We start from the raw sequence: 23,028 nt of genomic DNA, 5'->3' as shown, positions 1-23,028 counted from the left end.
GTTTTGGCTCCATCCCTTCATTCTTTCTGGAGTTATTTCTCCACTGATCACACCCAAGGTAAGAGAAACCCAAGTAAGATGGTAGGTGTTGCAAGAGGTCATCAGAGGGCAAACACACTGAAACCATACTCACAGAAAACTAGTCAATCTAATCACACTAGGACCACAGCCTTGTCTAACTCAGTGAAACTAAGCCATGCCCGTGGGGCAACCCAAGATGGGCGGGTCATAGTGGAGAGATCTGACAGAATGTGGTCCACTGGAGAAGGGAATGGCAAACCACTTCAGTATTCTTGCCTTGAGAACCCCATGAACAGTATGAAAAGGCAAAATGATAGGATACTGAAAGAGAAACTCCCCAGGTCAGTAGGTGCCTAATATGCTACTGGAGATCAGTGGAGAAATAACTCCAGAAAGAATGAAGGGATGGAGCCAAAAAATAAAAAGAGATCAAAGACCCAAATTTAAGAGCTGATCAATAGAACTCTTAGGAAAGATGTACAACTTTATGGTCTTGAATCAGGCAATATTTCTGAAATATAACACCAGATATACAAACAACCAAAGGGAAAAAAACTGGTACGTTGACTACGTCAAAATTACAAATTTTTGTGAATCAAAGGAAATGAAAAGACAACTCACAGAATGGAGTAGGAGGAAATGTTTGCAAACCATGTATCTGATAAGGGACTTACATCCAGAATATCTAAACAACTCTTACAACTCAATAATAAAAAGACAAGTAGCCCAATTAAAAAGGGCAGGGCAGAAGATCTGAATACACATTTCTACAAAAAAGGTATACAAATGGCCAATAAGTACATAAAAAGACGGTCAACATAATTAATCATTGCTGCTGCTGCTAAGTCACTTCAGTCGTGTCCGACTCTGTGTGACCCCATGGACTGCAGCCCACCAGGCTCCTCTGTCCGTGGGACTCTCCAGGCAAGAGTACTGGAGTTGGGTGCCATTGTCTTCTCCAATTAATCATTAGGGAAATGCAAATCAAAACCACAATGAGATACTACTTCCATTAGAATGGCTATAATCAAAAGACAGATAATAATAACATGTGTTGGCAAGGATGTAAACAAATTGGAACTCTCATACACTGTTGGTGGAATGTAAAATGGTACAGCTGCTGTAGAAAATATTCTAGCATTTCCTCAAATGTTAAACATAGAATTGCCATATGACCCAGCAGTTCCACTCCTAGGTATGTACGCAAGAGAAATAAAAACATGTCCCCACAAAAACTTGTATGTAAGTGTTCATAACAACATTATTCATAATAGCAAAAAAGTAGAAACAACCACAATGTCTATCAACTAATGAATGGATAAATAAAAATGGCATAACCATACAATGGAATATTATTCAGCCATGAAAATTAATGAAGCACTAATATATACTAAAACATGGGTGAACCTTGAAAATCCATTGTGCTAAATGAGAGAAGCCAGTCACAAAGGACTACTTGTTGTATGAGTCTATTTTTAAGAAATGTGCTGGAGTGTGGGTTGCCATTTCCTTCTCTAGGGGATCTTCCTGACCCAGGGATGGAACCCAGCTCTCCTACATTGCAGACAGACTCTTTATGACTGAGCCACCAGGGAAGCCCTTAAGAAATGTGCAGAACAGGCAAATTAATAAGGGCAGAAAGCAGATTGGTGTTACCTTCAGGCTGAGGGGGAGGCAGTGGTGGAAGGGCTGTGAGTTCATGGGGAGTGACTAAATGAGTATGGAGTTTCTTTTTGGAGTGATAATGTTCTGAAATTGACTGTGATGGTTGTTCATCTCCATGAATACACTAAAAACTATTTAATGGTACACTTTAAATGGGGGAATTATAACTCAATAAAGCTGTTATAAAAAATTCACCTTGAGTTACTTGTGCAGCTGCCAAGTGTGGTTAGAAGCAGTGACACAATCAATAAAGAGCTCCCCTAGACCTTCAGATAGCTGTCACATAAATTAATCCACCAAACAAATATTTATTGAGCACTCCCTATGTTAGGCACTGGGAATCCAACAAAGAAGACAATGAGAAGGAAACTGCCATTTACATTCTAGAAGAAATAATAACAAAATCTCAAAACAATCATTAAACACCAACCACGTGTCAGACAGTTTAAAAATTTTGTAAGTGAATTAGCTCACTTAATCTTCCCATCAACTCTCTGACATAGGAGCTATCATTATCCTTATTTTGCTGATAAGAAAATTGAAGCTCAGAGAAAAAAAGTAACTTGACCAAGCTCACATAGTTAACAAGAGATCAGAAGTGAATGAGAATCAGTTTTACCTGGTTTTTGAGTTTTATGCCTAACTACATTACAAATTTTACATCCTTGTATTGAAATATTGACATCTATAGCTCAATGGACTTAGCATTTCTTCTTGAAGTATTATTTTTAAAAAGTATTTCTATGACTATACAGTTGATCCTTGATTAACACAAGTCTACTTATATGTGGATATTTTTTTTCAGTAGTAAATACAATAGTACTACACGATCTGCAGTTGAATTCAAGGATGCGGAGGGTCAAGTGTCCTTCATTATTGAGAATTCTGGTACTAGGAAAATGAGAACCAAGTATAGATCTGTTACTATAGATCACATATGTATATGAAATTTGACATTCTATTTATTTTTGAAAAATTTAAATGAAAATTTACTTTAAATTTTTCAGATGTTTTATAGGAAACATCTAGGTTTTTGGTGGACCTCCAAAGTAACATAGATGAACCTAACATATATCTATATGTGACATATGTCATATATTAATACATATTAATATTATATAAAATATATTTATGTATGTGTGTATATATAATGTATATATTTGCATATCATATACCATTGTACTACCTGGGAAGCCCCAATATAATATATATTTATATAATATATATCAATAATTGCTATAAAATATATTAGATAGTAAACTTAAAACTGCTCTAAAATATATTTTTTAAAAATTCAAGAATTTTTGAACTATAAATCATAACTTATGAAGTTGTTTATATATATACATATATGTATATAAGGGAATAAAAAATAACAACTTCATCAGCTATGATTTTTTTACACTTTCTTTTGTTTTATGCTTTTATTTTGAGAATTATTTGTTTTTATTTTATTTGATTAAAGCCATTTGAGAGTTTGATTTCTTGATTTGAAATGCAAGCTCACTTACTAATGTTCATAATCAAGGCCAGTTTTTGCCAGCTAATAATTAGCTTTGAGAACAGTTGTGTAAGCCCCAAATAATTATATTATTTGGTAATCATTCTTTGCTTCAGACATTAAATAGTATTTGATCTTTAGACATAGCATATATTTAATCCAGTCATTAAATAGAGTTGCATTTCTGAAGCATGGGATAAATTTTGTATTCTCACTGACACAATTCTCCAGTTGGTGTGTCAAGGATAATGCTTGGATAAACTATAGGAAGAAAATCTTTCATGATTAATATATAAAGGACAAAATATGGTGCTTTCCCTCAGTGGTTTAAGGCATGTTTCTACATATCCACTTCGTGTGGGAGGCAGAGTGCTTATCCTTGCCCTTCTTGAATTTCTTCTCAAAGAGAGGTCCTGACCTCTTGCCCCAAACTCACTTTTCAGCCCCTCACTCACAGCAGAAGTGTTTCCCAGAGTCACTTGGACAACATTAAACATTCTGGCCTGGCCACTTGTGTCCTCACTGGAGATTTGTTTCAACAAGAGAATTGTTTCTAGGCTAAATGCAAGTATGAGCATTGCCAAAACTATTCACCATTTTGTAAGAAGAATGTATTTCATAAAATTAAGGTATTGATGAACCTATTTTCAGGGAAGGAATGGAGACTCAGGTATAGAGAATGGAGGACTTGTGGACACAGTGCAGGAGGGAGAGAGTGGGACGAATGGAGAAAGTAGCATCAACATACATACACTACCATGTGGAAAGCAGATAGCTGGTGAGAAACCTCCAGGATGGGCTCCCTGTGATGACTTAGAGGAGTGGGATGGAGGGAAAGGAGGGAGGCTCAAGAGGGAAGTAACATACGTGTGTATGCGTGCTTCAGCCGTGTCTGACTTTTTGCAATCCTATGGACTGTAGCCCACCAGGCTCCTCTGTCTATGCAGATTCTCCAGGCAAGAATACTAGAGTGGGTTGCCATGCCCTTGTCCAGGGGACATATGTGTAATTATGGCTAATTTGCATTGTTGTACAGCAGAAACCAACACAACATTGTAAAGCAATTTTCCCCCATTTAAAAATACATTTTAAAAAAGACTAAGGGATTTGGGGTTGGATTATCTGGATTCAAATTTTGACTTTGCTATATATTAACTGGGTGGACATGGCAAGTTGGTCAATCTCCATTTGCCTCTGTATCCCCATCTCTACAATGGGGATATTAATAGTATATACCTCATAAATTAAAAAAAAAGATTGTTGATTTTATGGAGGCTGAGAGTATTCTCAGACATATTGAAATCTGGTGTGCTTAGATTTGCTAGTTCTTTCTTTGTAATTCTTTTGTGACTCTCTCTTTCTTTTTAATTTTTTGGCCACGTCACAAGGCACAGGAGATCTTGGGTCCCTGACCAGGGATTGAACCCAAGCCCCATGCATTGGCAGTGCAGAGTCTTAACCACTGGACCACCAGGGAAGTTCCACTCTGTAATTCTTTTGAACTGAGCATAAACCTCAAATGGAACGATTTCAATTTATAGGCAAATATAACTTTTTTCTTTTTTTGCACTTTTTAGGTTTGAAAGGGACACATTGGGATGGCAGAGCAGTAGTGACTGGAGGCCATAATGCTGCTAAATTACATTCTAAAATCAAGACCGGTAATCCTAGGATTTTTAATGATAAGAATCAATACTTTTAGAGCATTTACCATGGGCCAGGCCCTGTACTGAACGCTTCATGTCCATTTTCTCATTTGTTCCTGAAAAACCGCCTGTGAGGCCTCATTTGACAGATTAGCAAACTGAGGCTCAGAGAGATTGATTTGTTCAAGGTTATCTAGTTGGTCATTTGCAGAAGCTAGATTCATACTCAATTTTGCTTGATGGCAAAGCCATTATTATTAAAGATCAGACTCTTCTGACTCTATCTGCTTTGGGGATTTCATGGAGTCTACTCCAATCTGTCCTCATAATAAACTCTTATTGGGCTTTGAAAGAAGCTGAAGAGTCGGGAAGAAACTTTGTGAGTCAGAAAGCTAGTAAAAGCAGCCAGTGTCCTGTGAACAATGAGGTAGACCAAGCTTAGAGGACAGGGCTTGGGAAACTGGATGGCAGAAGTGCCCACTGGGGAACAACTAAGGGCTTCTCTGAACCCTGCTTTAGGCCCAAGGAAGAAGTCACAACCATGGGCGTTGAAGTTCTGCTTGGCAAGGCCATTGTTTTACCTAACACACTCTTCTGTAATGCTCTTTATGCCAGACACTGGTCTCCATGGCTTAGTACTTTACAAACATGAACTCACTTAAGTCTTATAGCAACTCCATGGAAATTAGTACTATTATTATCCCCATATGATAGATGAGTAAACTGAAGTTCAATTTAGAAATTACATTGAGTAACTTGTCCAAAATCACACAGCTGGTAAGTGCCAGGCTTTGAACCTAGGCAGTCTAGATCTAATGGCTGTGTTATATTGCTTCTCAGTAGAAATATTTGATTTTTCTGCCTCTTGTGCTTGACATCCTTTTTCAACAACTCCTGGACAAGTCTACTTTGCTGGTGAATTTCCCTTACCCTACTGGCTTTTCCACCAACCATGACTTTCTGCAGTGTCCTTTTTCATCTTTTACACTACCTCCTTTGGCATTATTCTTGAACAACATGCTCTTGTCACCCGCCAAATAATTGTTTCATAAATGGTCCCATTTCATCTTGGAAGTGAGGATGTAAAGTGTTGCTCCTATTTTGTGAATGACGGAACCAAGGAAAGCAAATTGCCTAATATCTCTTACAATTATCTAGTGGCAAAGTGAACTAGAGAATCCAGGTTCTCTGACTCTTAATCCAGTGATCTTTTCTTTTGTACCATCAAATGGGTTTCACATATCCATTCATTTATTCATCTATTCCTCCACTTATTCATATTATAACAATGAATTAAGTACCTACTGTATGCAAAGGCACTAGATGGGAAGGAAGGTAGATATAAAAATTCTTGCTCTTAACATACAAATGGCTAATAAACACAGGAATAGATGTTCAACATTGCTCATTATTAGAGAAATGCAACTCAAAACTGCAATGAGGTATCACCTCGCACTGGTCAGAATGGCCATCATCAAAAAAATCTACAAACAATAATGCTTGAGAGGGTGTGGAGAAAACAGAACCCTCTTGCACTTGGTAGGAATGTAAATTGATAAAGCCACAGTGGAGAACAGTATGGAGATTCCTTAAAAAACTAGGGATAAAACAACAGTATGACTCAACAATCCCATTACTGTGCATATACCCTGAGGAAACCATAATTGAAAAAGACACATGTACCCCAATGTTCAAAGCAGCACTATTTACAATAGCTAGGACATGGAAGCAACCTAGATGTCCACTGATGGATGAATGATAGAGTTGTGGTAAATACATACAATGGAATATTGCATGCATGGATGCCAAGTAACTTCAGTCATGTCTGACTCTTTGAGACCCTATGGACTGTAGACGTCCAGGCTCCTTTGTCCATGGGATTCTCCAGGCAAGAATACTGGAGTGGGTTGCCATGCACTCCTCCAGGGGATCTTCCCAACCAGGGATCAAACCTGTGGTTCCTGCATTACAGGCAGATTCTTTACTGCTAAGCCAACAGGGAAGCCCACAATGGACTATTACTCAGTCATAAAAAGGAATGCACTTGAGTCAGGCTAAAGAGGTGGATGAACCTAGAGCCTATTATGAAGAGTTAAGTAAGTCAGAAAGAGAAAAACATATCATATATTAACACATATATATGGAATCTAGAAAGATGATACTGATGAACCTATTTGCAGAGCAGTGGAAACACAGACATAGGAAACAGACTTGTGGACACAGAGGGGAAAAGAGAGGGAGGGACGAATTGAAAAAGTAACATAGAAACATATACATCACCATATGTAAAATAAATAGCCAGTGGAAATTCGCTGTATGATGCAGGAAGCTCAAACCCAGTGCTCTGTGACTACCTAGGGGGTGGGATGAGGAAGGAGGTGAGAGGGAGGATCTAGAGGGAGGGGACATATGTATACCTATGACAGATTCATCTTGATGTATGGCAGAAACTAACACAATATTGTAAAGCAATTATCCTTCAATTAAAAATTTAAAAAAAAATCCTTGCTCTTAAGGACCTGACAACACAACTGAGATAAAATCTCACCATTGAAAGTTGAATGACAACACACAGGTACATATGCTAAGTGCCAAATGGGTGATCTACTTAGGTCATATGGGAATTTTGAGGCTGGGAATGTAGCAACAAAGACAGCTTTATCAAGAAGATGGGTCTTGGGAATTCCCTGGTAGTCCAATGGTTAGGACTCCACACTTTCACTGCCGTGTCTCACAGGTTCGATCCTTGGCCATGGAAATAAGATCCCACAATAAAGCCATGCAAAAGTGGGTCTTGAACTTGGCATAGAAGTGCACTTAAAGAAAAGGATGGAACAGAACTTCCCAGGATGAGGGAGTTGTGTGCACTAAGGCAGCGCTTCCTAACTTTTATTGTAGCACACATAGTATTTGTAAGAAAAGCATAGTATTTGTAAAGTGGATGGAGGAAGCAGTTTCAGCCCAGAGGCAAGTGACCAAAAGTTTCAACTATACTGCACCTGAGACACCTGTAACACTCTTGGGAAGGTCTACACTAAGTTATCGGGACAAGCTATGGTCATGGTGGGTGTAAAGACTGCTGACAAGGCCACAGAGATAAAATGGAGGGACTTCACAGAATAACCATGGCAGATACCATTGGAAAGAAGGTTGTGGCCAAGTGATGAAAGGTTTTTGAATTTTATTCTGTGGACCTACTAAAGGTGAAAAGTGTTTTTAAAAGAGCCCGCTGATATCAGTATGGAAGACAGAGTAGAGGAATGGAAGGTAGTTAGAAGACTATTACTGTTGTTCATATGGAGGATGATGGTGGTAACAGAGACTGAGAAAAGGGGCAGAATTGAGTTATATTTAGGAGCTAAAAGTGACAAGGCTTGATAATGGATTGCATATGGAAAGTAGGAGAAATGGAGAAGATAAGGATAATTTTCAGGTTTCAAACTTGAACAAATAAGTATGAATGGTGATGTTATTCTTTATGATGGCAACCCCAGGAGAAATGGAGGGATTTTTTGGAGGGGAAGGACAGATGAGATGATGAGTTTCAACTTGACATTTAGAGTCAAGGAAGCCAATTAAGTGGCCATTGTAAAAGGTCAAGTGAGACAGAACGAGATCCTGGGTTAGGACAGTAGCAGTGGGAATGGAAAGTAAATGTTGGATTGAGAAACATAAAGGAAGAATTGATAGGATTTCGACATGCACTAAATCTAGAATTGATAGGTAGAGGAAGACTTTAAGCCTTGGATCTCTTCTCTCTCCTTGGTGATGCTTCTATTTCTCATGGCTCAAAATACCGTCTATAAGCGGATGACTCCTAAATGTACTATCTCCAGCCTGAACCCTCCATATTTCATAACCAATTGCCTGCTTGACATGTCACCTTGGATGCCTAGTAGGCATCTTAAACTTAACACATCCAAAACTGAGCTCTTAATTCCCCCTGCCTCCACCCCTACCCTGGACACTCCCACCTAAACTTGCTCCACTTATCAAATCTGCTCCTCACTGTCTTCCCCATCTCATGGGTAAATGGTAACTTCATTCTTCCAGTCACTTGGGCTGAAGACCTTAGGATCATTCTTGATTCTTTACTTTCTTTCACATCGCACATTTATTCTACCATCAAATCTTGTTGGTCCATCTTTGAAATATGCCTAGAATTCGACTACTTTCATCACCTGGTTTAAGTCACAATGATCCATATTCAGAATTATATCTCCCAACCCTTCTCCTTGCTCCTGGCCTTGCTGCCCTCATCCAAGTCTATTATTCCCATCTTAATTTGAGGGCTACACTACTCTTATTAATATGAAAGTCAGACTATGTCACTCCTCTACTCAAAACCCCAGTGACATCCTGTCTCACACATAATAATAGTAAAACTCCTTACAATGGCCCACCATGCTGTATACAACCCAAATATCAATATAACTCACTCACTCACCTCCTTCAAGTGGTGGATCAAACATCCCATACTTGGTGAGATCTTCTCTGACAGCCCTGGTTAAAGTTGTAATTTCCCCCTCCACATTCTCCATCTGCCTTTCTGGCTTTCTTTTTCTTTATACTGAGAACACTACTTGACATTTTATGTTTCAGTTCAGTTCAGTCGCTCAGTTGTGTCCGACTCTTTGCAACCCCATGAACGGCAGCATGCCAGGCCTCCCTGTCCATCATCAACTCCCGGAGTCCACCCAAACCCATGTCCATTGAGTCGGTGATGCCGTCCAACCATCTCATCCTCTATTGTCCCTTTTCCTCCTGCCCTCAATCTTTCCCAGCATCAGGGTCTTTTCAGATGAGTCAGCTCTTCGCATCAGGTAGCCCAAGTATTGGAGTTTCAGCTTCAACATCAGTCCTTCCAATGAACACCCAGGACTGATATCCTTAGGATGGACTGGCTGGATCTCCTTGCAGTCCAAGGGACTCTCAAGAGTCTTCTCCAACACCATAGTTCACAAAGCATCAATTCTTCTGCACTCAGCTTTCTTTATAGTCCAACTCTTATATCCATACATGACCACTGGAAAAACCAGAGTCTTGACTAGACGGACCTTTGTTGGCAAAGTAATGTCTCTGCTTTTTAATATGCTGTCTAGGTTGGTCATAACTTTCCTTCCAAGGAGTAAGCGTCTTTTAATTTCATGGCTGCAGTCACCATCTGCAGTGATTTTGGAGCCCCAAAAAATAAAGTCTGACACTGTTCCCACTGTTTCCCCATCTATTTGCCATAAAGTGATGGGACCAGATGCCATGACCTTAGTTTTCTGAATGTTGAGCTTTAAGCCAACTTTTTCACTCTCCTCTTTCACTTTCATCAAGAGGCTCTTTCCTTCTTCTTTGCTTTCTGCCATGAGGGTGGTGTCATCTGCATACCTACGGTTACTGATATTTCTCCTGGCAATCTTGATTCCAGCTTGTGCTTCTTCCAGCCCAGCGTTTCTCATGATGTACTCTGCATATAAGTTAAATAAGCAGGGTAACAATATACAGCCTTGACGTACTCCTTTTCCTATTTGGAACCAGTCTGTTGTCCCATGTCCAGTTCTAACTGTTGCTTCCTGACCTGCATACAGGTTTCTCAAGAGGCAGGTCAGGTGGTCTGGTATGCCCATCTCTTTCAGAATTTTCCACAGTTTATTGTGATCCACACAGTCAAAGGCTTTGGCATAGTCAATAAAGCAGAAATAGATGCTTTTCTGGAACTCTCTTGCCTTTTCTATGATCCAGCAGATGTTGGCAATTTGATCTCTGATTCCTCTGCCCTTTCTAAAACCATCTTGAACATTTGGAAGTTCACGGTTCACATATTGCTGAAGCCTGGCTAGGAGAATTTTGAGCATTACTCTACTAGCGTGTGAGATGAGTGCAATTGTGTGGTAGTTTGAGCATTCTGTGGCATTGCCTTTCTTTGGGATTGGAATGAAAACTGACCTTTTCCAGTCCTGTGGCCACTGCTGAGTTTTCCAAATTTGCTGGCATATTGGGTGCACCAGTTTCACAGCATTGTCTTTCAGGATTTGGAATAGCTCAACTGGAATTCCATCCCCTCCACTAGCTTTGTTCATAGTGATGCTTCCTAAGGCCCACTTGACTTCACATTCCAGGATGTCTGGCTCTAGGTCAGTGATCACACCATCGTGATTATCTGGGTCGTGAAGATCTTTTTTGTACAGTTCTGTGTATTCTTGCCACCTCTTCTTAATATCTTCTGCTTCTGTTAGGTCCCTACCATTTCTTTCCTATATTGAGCCCATCTTTGCATAAAATGTTACTCTTGGTATCTCTAATTTTCTTGAAGAGATCTCTAGTCTTTCCCATTCTATTGTTTTCCTCTACTTCTTTGCATTGATTGCTGAGGAAAGCTTTCTCCTCTGTCCTTGCTATTCTTTGGAACTCTGCATTCAGATGCTTATATCTTTCCTTTTCTCCTTTGCTTTCTTCCCTTCTTTTCACAGCTATTTGTAAGGCCTCCTCAGACAGCCATTTTTCTTTTTTGCATTTCTTTTGCTTGGAAATGGTCTTGATCCCTGTCTCCTGTACAATGTCACGAACCTTCATCCACAGTTCATCAGGCACTCTGTCTATCAGATCTATTCCCTTAAATCTATTCCTCACTTCCACTGTATAGTCATAAGGGATTTGATTTAGGTCATACAAGCCAGGCTTCAGCAATACGTGAACCGTGAACTTCCAGATGTTTATGCTGGTTTTAGAAAAGGCAGAGGAAGCAGAGATCAAATTGCCAACATCCGCTGGATCATCAGAAAAGCAAGACAGTTCCAGAAAAACATCTATTTCTGCTTTATTGACTATGCCAAAGCCTTTGACTGTGTGGATCACAATAAACTATGGAAAATTCTGAAAGAGATGGGCATACCAGACCACCTGACCTGCCTCTTGAGAAACCTGTATGCAGGTCAGGAAGCAACAGTTAGAACTGGACATGGGACAACAGACTGGTTCCAAATAGGAAAAGGAGTACGTCAAGGCTGTATATTGTCACCCTGCTTATTTAACTTATATGCAGAGTACATCATGAGAAACGCTGGGCTGGAGGAAGCACAAGCTGGAATCAAGATTGCTGGGAGAAATATCAGTAACCGTAGGTATGCAGATGACACCACCCTCATGGCAGAAAGCAAAGAAGAAGGAAAGAGCCTCTCGATGAAAGTGAAAGAGGAGAGTGAAAAAATTGGCTTAAAGCTCAACATTCAGAAAACCAAGATCATGGCGTCTGGTCCCATCACTTCATGGGAAATAGATGGGGAAACAGTGGGAACGGTGGCTGACTTTATTTTTTGGGGCTCCAAAATCACTGCAGATGGTGACTGCAGCCATGAAATTAAAAGACGCTTACTCCTTGGAAGGAAAGTTATGACCAACCTAGACAGCATATTAAAAAGCAGAGACATTACTTTGCCAACAAAGGTCTGTCTAGTCAAGGCTATGGCTTTTCCAGCGGTCATGTATGGATGTGAGAGTTGGACTGTGAAGAAAGCTGAGTGCCGAAGAATTGATGCTTTTGAAGTGTGGTGTTGGAGAAGACTCTTGAGAGTCCCTTGGACTGCAAGGAGATCCAACCAGTCTATTCTAAAAGAGATCAGCTCTGGGTATTCTTTGGAAAGAATGATGCTAAAGCTGAAACTCCAGTACTTTGGCAACCTCATGCAAAGAGCCGACTCATTGGAAAAGACTCTGATGCTGGGAGGGATTGGGGACAGGAGGAAAAGGGGACGACAGAGGATGAGATGGTTGGATGGCATTACCGACTCAATGGATATGAGTCTGGGTGAACTCTGGGAGTTGGTGATGGACAGGGAAGCCTGGCATGCTGCAATTCATGGGGTCGCAAAGAGACATGACTGAGCGACTGAACTGAACTGAACTCAACTGAATGGTCTAGTGGTTTTCTCCACTTTCTTCAATTTCAGTCTGAATTTGACAATAAGGAGTTCATGATCTGAGCCACAGTCAGCTCCTGGTCTTGCTAGAATAAAGGCCAGCAAACTTTTTCTCTAAAGGAATAGATAGTAAATATTTTAGGCTTTGTGGGCCAGTGAGTTTCCAACACAAATACCCAACTCTGTTGTTACGCAGAAATAGTCATAGATGATACATCAAGAGATGTATGGCTGTGTCTCAGTAATGCTATTTACCAAAACAAGTGATGGGCCAGAATTTGTCCATGAGCCATACTGTTGACTCCTACTAGAATGTAAGTTCCAGGGAGGCAAGGATTTTTGTTTACTTTTATATTCCCGACACCCAGAACAGTGCCTGGCATGTTATAGGCACCCAATATATTTTTGTTGAAGGAAAGTATCAGTGGGGGATAGGAGACTGGGAGGTTGGGATAGATATCATAGACCCATTGATGGTGCAGAATGTTTAGCAACAACTGATTCTGGCTAAGTTTCCAGCATACCAATTCTCCTTCCTCCCTTCCCCTGTCATCCCTACACTACTACTTAAAGAATGTCATATGATGTGAAAGTTACATCCATTGCCTGTGCAGCGCCCCTGATGTGTGAAATTTCATCTGACTTCCTTTAATGTTATCATTTGTCTATGTGATCCTCCTGACTCAGACACTCTAATAACAATAATAACTCAAGTGCTCTGTACTAAAACCAGAACGCCAGAATCAGTATTTTTAATTAATTTAAGACAACTGCTAGGAATAGCTTCTGTTGACAATGCTACACTTTTCAACACTTTATCATGTTTTGGAGTACTCTCTGAAGCTGAGCAACTGTTACTGTTATGATATGAAATGTTATTTTCCATCCATGCATTCGGCTTGACTGGTTTGTTCTGATAAACTTCAGTTTTCAAGTACTCCCAACAGTAGGAATCACATGATAAGAGACATGGTAAATGAAGTATTCACCCGTCCTTACTGACTCTTCTCCCATCCTTCCCTGAATTTCTTATAGGCACTAAAGATTTCCTGGAGTTATATGTCTTCCTGTTGAAAATGTACGTTCACTTATTTATTATTTCATATAGTCCTTCAGTCATTGCAAACATTTACTGAGCATTCACTTATGTATATGGTACTGTCCTAAGGGCTTTATTCATATTAACTCATTTAATCCTTATAAAACATCTAGGAGCTAGGTACCACTATTACCATTGTTTTATAGATGAGGGAATTGAGGTCCCAAGAGCTGCAGTAATTTTCTCAAGGCCCCACAGCTAGCAAAAAGGGGAGCTAGGATTTAAATCCAGGTCTGCCTGACTCCAGGGTCAAGATTTACTGTCTTTCCTCATCTTTTTTTGTTGTTGTTCAGTGGCTAAGTCCTGTCCAACTCATTGTGACCCCATGGACTGCAGCATGCCAGACTTACCTGTCCTTCACTCTTTCCCAGTGTTTGCTCAAACTCATGTCCATTGAGTCGGTGACACTATCCAACCATTTCATCCTCTCTTGCCCCTTTTCCTCCTAATGAAAAAGCATCAGGGTCTTTTCCAATGAGTAGGCCCTTCACATCAGGTGGCCAAAGTATTGGAGCTTCAGCTTCAGAATCAGTCCTGACCCCGTGGACTGTAGCCCATAGGCTCCTCTGTCCATGGGATTTTCCAGGCAAGAATATTGGAGTAGTTTGCCATTTCTTACTCCAAGGGATCTTCCCAACTCAGGAATCGAACCCATATCTCTTGCATCTCCTGCATTGGCAAGTGAATTCTTTACCAGTGTGCCACCTAGGAAGCCTATTTACCATATGCCATAAAGTACACAAAACAGAATCTATAAGGATGAATAGGGCACAATCTCCTTTGTCTCCCAGACCTAATACTGGCTGGGGCTGTGTGGGTGGGAATGTAGGATATCAGGAACAGAGATGAAAGAATTTTCTGTTTATAAACAGGTTGGTGAGAACGTAGACATAGCTCTATGAATTCACAGGTCTCTGAAAATGGAGACAGAGGGATACAGATTAAAAGGGAAGAGGGCCCCCAACTCTAGAGCTCAGGACAACCAATAAGAAAAATACCACGCTGGAGGAGTTAAACTGATAGGAAAGTTGCCCACTGCAGAAATGGGATTGGTTGCTCACAAAAAAAAAAAAAAAAAAAAAAAAACAACCATGTACTGATTAGATAAGTGACCTCCCTATATGTCATTAAGAGGCAATGCTCTAAAGTGTAAACAGTGGAAAAACCCTACTGTAGCCTTTCGAATGCTATGGCTGGAAGGCCCATCAAAGCTAAGAAGGGATTTATGATATGATATGGCTAAGTAAGCTATTTAACCATTATCAAAACAAATAAAAATAATTAGAAAGAAGTTGTTTCTCTCATGCCGTGCTTGACCTGGTGATGTATTTACTGTCTTTCTGATAGGGAATGGATGGTTGCATCAGGCTGTATAAACTATACGACTCCATCTTTTCAAAACATCCCACACTCTACTGACTTCTTCACTCACCAGTAACAACAGCCACCTTGTACTAAATAATAAGCACCTACTCTAAACCGAGCACTTTATATAAATGAACTGACTTCTCCCACAGTAACCCTATGACCTCATAGGTTTCTCTAGTTAGCCCTGTTTTCAGATGAGGGAACTGAGGCTCACAGAGGTAATGTGGCTTACACAAGTCCATAAAACTAAATGAGCAATACTAATTTCCCATGGCTACTGTACAAATTACCACGAATTTAGTGGCTTGAAACAACAGAAATGCATTCTCTCACAGTTCTGGAGGCCAAAAATCTGAGATCAAGGCATTGGCAGGGCCATGCTTCCTCCAAAGTCTCTAGGGGAGATTGCATTCCTTGTTTCTTCTTAGTTTCTGGTGGCTGCAGACTTAGCTTGACTTACTAGCTGCATTATTCCCACCTCTGCCTCTATCTTCACGTGACCTTCTCCCCTATGTCTCTTTCTATTTTAAGGACTTTCATCATTGGATTTAGAGCCCACCCTAATCCAGCTGACCTCATATAGAGATCCTTACCTTAATTACATCTGCAAAGACCCTTATCCCAAATCAGATCACATATTCTGAGGTTCCAATTGGACATATCTTTTTGTAGAACAGCATTCAACTCACTACAGGTAGCCTAGCTGGGATTCTAACCTAGATCTGGATGACTCTAAAATCTTGGCTCTTTTCACTAAACCAGGCTGCCTCCACCAAAAGGTGTTTGCTTTGCCTTTTATTTGGTTTCCTAAGTAGATTTCCTACTGGGAAGAGGACACACTTGTTGACATAGGTTTGCTTTGTAATTAATTATCAAGATGAATTAATAAATTGACATTTTGGTTTCCAAAACATTTCTTTGTAACTTTAGATTGTGTGAAATGTGTCCCCCAGAGCTTAATCATTCCCTGGTTAAAACTGAAAAAATTGAGTTTTAGAACCTGTGAAACTGAGGATTGTATCTTGGCAAGATCCCTTCAGGATAGAAGCATCTCACAGCCTACAATCCATGTCCATTTGTTTACCATGTAAGAGACCACACTAATGAAATGCCATAAATTTATGAGTATACAGAAGAATTTCTAATTACTTAAAAGCTTCTAGGAGGAATTTGGATTCTACCTCAATGTGATGTCCCAGAAAGGTTCCTCATAAGAGCCTTCTATGTTTGCTCCCGAGCCTTGGCCCCCATCATCCAAACATAGGGAAGGAGATGCCTTTAAGAGTTCTTTATCATATTAAGATGAGATTCAGTAGAAAAAATAGGGATCCAGAAACAGTAGAAACTCAGTTTCGAACCCCCAACCTGCTTCCTAAATTAGTATTTCTCAAAGTATGTTCCAGGGAGTATTAGTCCCTGGGGATGGACGTTGATAGTATTACATAAGAAACAGCCCCATGAACAATCAAGTTGTGAACCACTGGTTTATCAAATATGGATTCCCAAGTACAGACATATTCAGAGTCCTTGCTAAGTTAATAGGCAATGTGAGTCTCAAAGAGAGGGATGGGGGACACAGGGTTTTCAAAGTTTTTTGACTTCACTCACAGGGATGATGGTGAGGGCTATGATGACAGTAGAAACATAGAAACAGTTTTTTGATCTCTGCAGAACAACTGCCCCCAGCCCTGCTAACACCTTGATTAGGAAGAGAATAACCTTTGCAATGTGTTTATCAGGTTGTGATCAGTCGGTGGACCACCCATAGTGATGGACCACTGAGTATAACCAAGGGAGCTTGTTAAAAGTGCAAACTTCCTGGCCCTGGTGGCTCAGCTAGTAAAGAATCTGCCTGCAATGCAGGAGACCTGGGTTCAATGACTGGGTTGGGAAGATCCCCTGGAGAAGGGAATGGCTCAGTTCAGTTCAGTTCAGTCACTCAGTCGTGTCTGACTCCTTGTGACCCCATGGACTGCAGCATGCCAGGCTTCCCTGTCCCTCACCAACTCCCAGAGCTTGCTCAAACTCACGTCCATCGAGTCGGTGATGCCATCCAACCATCTCATCCTCTGTCATCCCCTTCTCCTCCTCTTTCCTAGCATCAAGGTCTTTTCTAATGAGTCAGTTCTTCGCATCAGGTGGCCAAAGTATTGCAGTTTCAGCTTCAGCATCAGTCCTTCCAATGAATATTCAGGACTTATTTCCTTTAGGATAGACTGGTTGGATCTCCTTGCAGTCCAAGGGAGTCTCAAGAGTCTTCTCCAACACCACAGTTCAAAAGCATCAGTTCTTCGGCACTCAGCTTTCTTTATGGTCCAACTCTCACATCCATACATGACTACTGGGAAAACCATAGCTTTGACTAGATGGACATTTGTTGGCAAAGGAATGTCTCTGTTTTTTAACATGTTGTCTAGGTTGGTCATAGCTTTTCTTCCAAGGAGCAAGCATCTTTTAATTTCATGGCTGCAGTCACCGTCTGCAGTGATTTTGAAGCCCAAGAAAATAAAGTCTATCACTGTTTCCATTGTTTCTCCATCTATTTGCCATGACGTGATGGGACCAGATGCCATGCTCTGAGTTTTTTGAATGTTGAGTTTTAAGCCATTTTTTTCACTCTCCTCTTTCACTTTCATTGAGAGGCTGTTTAATTCTTCTTCACTTTCTGCTATAAGGGTGGTGTCATCTGTGTACCTGAAATTATTGGTATTTCTCTCAGAAATCTTGATTCCAGCTTGTGCCTTATCTAGTCCAGCATTTCACATCATGTACTCTGCATATCACTGGAAAAGACCCTGATGCTGGGAAAGATTGAAGGTGGGAAGAGAAGGAGAGTACAGAAGATGAGATGGTTGGATGGCATCACCGATGCAATGGACTTGAGTTTGAGTAGGTTCTGGGAGTTGGTAATGGATAGGGAAGCCTGGCATGTTGCAGTCCGTGGGGTCACAAAGAGTCAGATATGACTGAGCGACTGAACTGAATGGAACTGAACTGACTCTGCATATAAGTTAAATAAACAGTAAGTGGAGAGTTCTGACAAAATGTGGTCCACTGGAGAAGGGAATGGCAAACCACTTCAATATTCTTGCCTTGAGAACCCCATAAACAGTTTGAAAAGGGAATGGCTACCCACTCCAGTATTCTTGCCTGGAGAATTCCAAGGACAGAGGAGCCTGGCGGGCTACAGTCCATGGGGTCGCAGAGTCGGACAGACTGAGTGACTAACACACACACGCGCACTCACACACACACCCACCGGGCTTACTGAGTTAGTATTTCTGAAGATAGAGTACAGGAACCTACCTTTTAAAACAGGTAACTGGAATAATTCTGAGATACACTTAGGTTTAAGGACCATGGCATTCTGGTGAAATTGGGCTTCCACAGCAGTGAAACACAGATTCAACTCTAAATGTTCATTTACAATTCCAGCCAATAACCAATTACAATATTGCATTCTTACAGCATGATCTGTAGACTTTAATTTGTGTGACAGTATCATTTTATATGGCTTGATTTAAATCAAAACAGTTATGGCAAAATTTATTAATCCTGCTCTCCTGAGACAATTTATGTAATAAATTTTGAGGAGAATACAATAACCTCTACTATCTTAACTTGATCTCTAAATGTCCCTTTCAGCTCAACATTCAATTCTATGAAGTTCCTAGGGCTTCAAATCTGTTTGTCACAAACACATCACTCATTACTGACTAAACTTATTTCTCTTCTTCCAGGCAACAAGTTTCTGATGAACACTGGTTACTGGTGATTTTCCTGAATTTTTTTTTTTTTTTTTAATAACAGCTACCTTCTCACCATGTTATTGTGAAGAGTGAGTGAGAAAATATATGTGAAACGCCAAGCAGAGTGCCTGACTCAAGAAAGTGGTTAATAAATGTTCATATCACCTTCAGTGCACTGACACAATAATATCTCTTAAATTATTGACGAGATAACATGGGAGAGCTGCAGATGAATGAAAATGAGGGAATCAGCTGTACTGACAATATCAGGGTTTTGAGGGGCTGTCAGGGAACTGGCTAGAACCCCAGTCTCCAAGGGCAAGATCAGCTGCAGACAGTGAGATGGCTTGGGGAGGGTGTGAGTTCCTGCAACACACACCACCTTGGAGAAAGGCTGCAGTGAGTGAGGTTTTGGCCTAAAACTCAGGTTCTAATCTGCAACATGATTCCTAACTTAGTATTTCTCAAAGTTGTTCCACAGAATATTAGTCCTTGGGGATGGACTAATTCATATTCATCTTATGAATAAGATGTTACACAAGAAAGAGCCCTATGAACAGGCAAAGTTGTGAACTGCTGGATTAGTCAAATTGGATTTCCCAACTACAGGAATATTCAGAATCCTTGATACGTTAACAGGCAATGTGGATTCCTATGAGAAGGTTGGGGAACACAGGGTTTTCAAGGTTTTGTGACTTCACTTACAGGGGTGATGATGTGGTTTTGAGAAACAATCGTGAGAACACTGCTCAAGGCCACTGGTGCCCTCCTACTTGGTAACAGGAATGGCTGCTTTTTAGCCCTTTCATGACAAAAGTTAACAAGAGAACACTTATGTGCTGAACTGTTCTCAGTCCCCTAGTGTCATCATTGTCTTCTTTGTACAGCTTAGATCCTATGTGCACCATTATATTCACTGTTTGGCACACACCCTATATCTCCCTTGCCTCTCTCCACCCCCATCTTAGTTGAGCAACAGACACCTAATCCTGGTTAAATCCAACTCTCTATCTATTCCAAACCTGCCCCAGCAGCTGAACAAGATTAGAAAATTCTTAAAACCATGCTAACTAGTCTCACTTTCAATTCATGACCATTAACCTCAAGTGGGCCCTTCATGCTACCCTCCAATTTTCCTACATTTTCTTCATTCAACCGTTCTTGAACTCTCTCTGATGGCTGTTTTGCATCTGTATGTGCGTGCTCACTCAGTTGTGTCCAACTCTTTGTGACCTCATAGATTGTAGCCTTCCAGGCTCCTCTGTCCATAGGATTCTCCAGGCAAGAACACTGGAGTGGGTTGCCATTTCCTTCTCTAGGGGATCTTACTGCCCCAGGGATCGAATCCTCATCTCTTGCATTTCCTGCATTGGCAGATAGATTCTTTACCACTGAGCCACTGGGGAAGCCCAGTGGCTGTTTTACACCTTCCCTATCCTCCTCCCAAACCCCTTCCCCTATCCTCATTCTCAGCTGCTGACTCTGCTTCTCATTTCACTGAGAAAATAAAAAATGTCAGAAGAGAACAAGTGCAGACTCTTACCATGGTATCTGCAAACCTACTTGTATCTCTATCCACATACCCTGCTTCCTGCTTGTCAACCTTGCCTTCCTGCTTGTCACTAGGAATGAACTGTCTGTAATCCCACCAATGGCTGACTCCTTCACTTGTCTGCTAGATCTTTCCCCTTTTGAACTTACCAAGGTCATGACTCTAGTCATTTTTCTCTCCCTCTATGACATCAGCAATTCTTCTCTCACCAAACCAACATCTCCAATGTTAAGAAACAAAACAAAACTTTTCTTTGCCTCCGCTACAGCCCCATTTTTTTTCTCTCTCCTTAAAGCAAAACATATTTTCTCCTACTAGTCTCTCTTGAACCCTCTCCAATCAGGCTTTTGCCCCCAGCACTCCACCAGAATGATTCATGTCAAGGTCAATAGTATCTCCTCAGTGTTAAATACAATGATCCTTTTTCTGTTCTCATTTTATTTGACTCAACAGCAGCATTTGACACAGTTGATCACTCCCTTCTTGAAACAATTTGTTCACTTGGCTTCTGAGACACCACTCTGTATTGGTTCTCCTCCTTCTTTGCTAGCTACTCTTTCTCAGTATCCTTTGCTGGGTTCTCCTCATCTTTCTAACCATTAGGCTGTCTAATTGGCCACTCAACTCAAAATTCTCCAAAACCAAAATGACTATTTTCCTCAGACCTGTTTATCCCACAGTCTTCTTTACCATGTTTCTAGAATTTCAGGCCAAACTTAGAGCCTTCCTCGACACCTCCCATTTTCTCACACCTCACAGTATCAATCAGTGATACTGTGGGTTGAGTCTTTCAAAACATATTTAGAACTTGATCACTTCTTGCTATTTCTGCTGCTATTGCCTTAGTCTCAGCCAGCATCACTTCTTATCTGGACCATCACAAAATTCTGTGTGTGTGTGTGTGTGTGTGTGTGTGTTTGAGTTGGTCAGTCGTATCTGACTCTTTGTGACCTCGTGACCCTTTGTGACAGTAGCCCGCCATGCTCCTCTGTTCATGGGATTTTCTAGGCAAGAATAGGAGTGGGTTGCCATTTCCTTTTTCTTCTCCAGGGGATCTTCCCGACCCAGGGATTGAACCTGGGTCTCCTGCACTGCAGGCAAATTCTTTACTGTTTGAGCCACTGTGGAAGCCCCAAATCCATTAAATGTGTAAATCAGATCAGGTCATGCATCTGCTTGAAGCCTGCCCATGGCTTTTTATATTGTTCGAGGTAAAAGCAAACTCTTTAGAATCACTTAGAAGATTCTACAGGAACTGGCTTCTTCCCTGTTACCTCTCTGAACTCAGCCCTACCATTCTCTCCCTTGATTACTCAGCTTCAGCCATATGGCCTGCTTGCTATTTCTCAGACATGCCAAGATAACTCCCAGAGGGCCTTTGCTGTTCCCTCTAACTGGAATGTTCTTTTCCCACAGAGGCTTACTCACTTGCTTCCCTCAGGCCTCTGTGCAAATGATACTACCAGTGACATTTCCTCGACTATCTCATTTAAAAATTGCCATTTTCTGCATGTTTTTCTATCACTTCCCATTGCTCTATTTTTCTCCACAGCACTTATTTTCTGATATATTAATATTTGCTTGCTTGTTCATTATCTCTCTCCACCACTAGAATGTAAACTTCAGGAATACAGGGATTTTATTTGTCACTGCTCTATCCCCCAGAGAAGGCAATGGCAACCCACTCCAGTACTCTTGCCTGGAAAATCCCATGGGCGGAGGAGCCTGGTGGGCTGCAGTCCATGGGGTCGCGAAGAGTCGGACAAGACTCAGCGACTTCACTTTCACTTTTTACTTTAATGCATGGGAGAAGGAAATGACAACCCACTCCAGTGTTCTTGCCTGGAGAATCCCAGGGACGGGGGACCCTGGTGGGCTGCCGTCTATGGGGTCACACAGAGTTGGACACGACTGAAGCGACTTAGCAGCAGCAGCAGCAGCTCTATCCCCAGTACCTACCCCAGTGCCTGGCACATGATAGATGCTCAATAAGTATCTGTGAAACAAAAAAGAATGTATATATTTCAATGGAGAAGACCCATACCTTTTATCAGATTAAAAGGGGCCTGAGACCCAAAATGGTTAATAATCAATCACTATGTGTTAGTTGCTCAGTCATGTCTGACTCTTTGCAATCCATGGGCTGTAGCCCACCTCTGTCCGTGGGATTCTCCAGGCAAGAATACTGGCGTGGGTAGCCATTCCCTTCTCCAGGGGATCTTCCCAACCCAGGGATCCAACCTAGGTCTCCTGCATTACAGGCAGATTCTTTATCATCTGAGCCACCAGGGAAGCCCCAATAATCACTATCCCGAGTCTGAATCTGCCTTCCTGAAACGTATACCCATTAAGCCTAGTTCAGCTATTTGGAGCCTGATACGAATGGGACAGGCTACACATGTTTGCCAAGTGAGTGAAAGTATAAGACAAAATAAGTCTACTCCCTCTTCTCTGTGCTAGCTTTTGGTTGGCTTGGAGAAAGTCATTATGTCCTTCTAAATCATCTCTTCTGCAAGGCAA

At 41.0% G+C, this 23,028-nt stretch overlaps 1 long non-coding RNA gene across 1 annotated transcript in view; it reads left to right on the top strand.

The window, feature by feature from the left end:
• Nucleotides 1-19,126, top strand: part of LOC147340806 (uncharacterized) — a 53,598-nt gene extending 34,472 nt beyond the window's left edge. The window contains exon 2 of the long non-coding RNA XR_015158451.1: nt 18,948-19,126. This is a non-coding gene — a long non-coding RNA (uncharacterized LOC147340806). The remainder of the gene's footprint in view (nt 1-18,947) is intronic.
• The last annotated feature ends 3,902 nt before the right edge of the window (nt 19,127-23,028 follow it).

The sequence above is a fragment of the Bos grunniens genome, chromosome X (assembly GCF_055505025.1).
Source record: "Bos grunniens cultivar Pamir isolate PY7600 chromosome X, Bosgru_T2T1.0, whole genome shotgun sequence".
Classification (NCBI taxonomy): Eukaryota; Metazoa; Chordata; class Mammalia; order Artiodactyla; family Bovidae; genus Bos; species Bos grunniens.
This window is presented reverse-complemented; position numbering and strand designations above follow the sequence as displayed.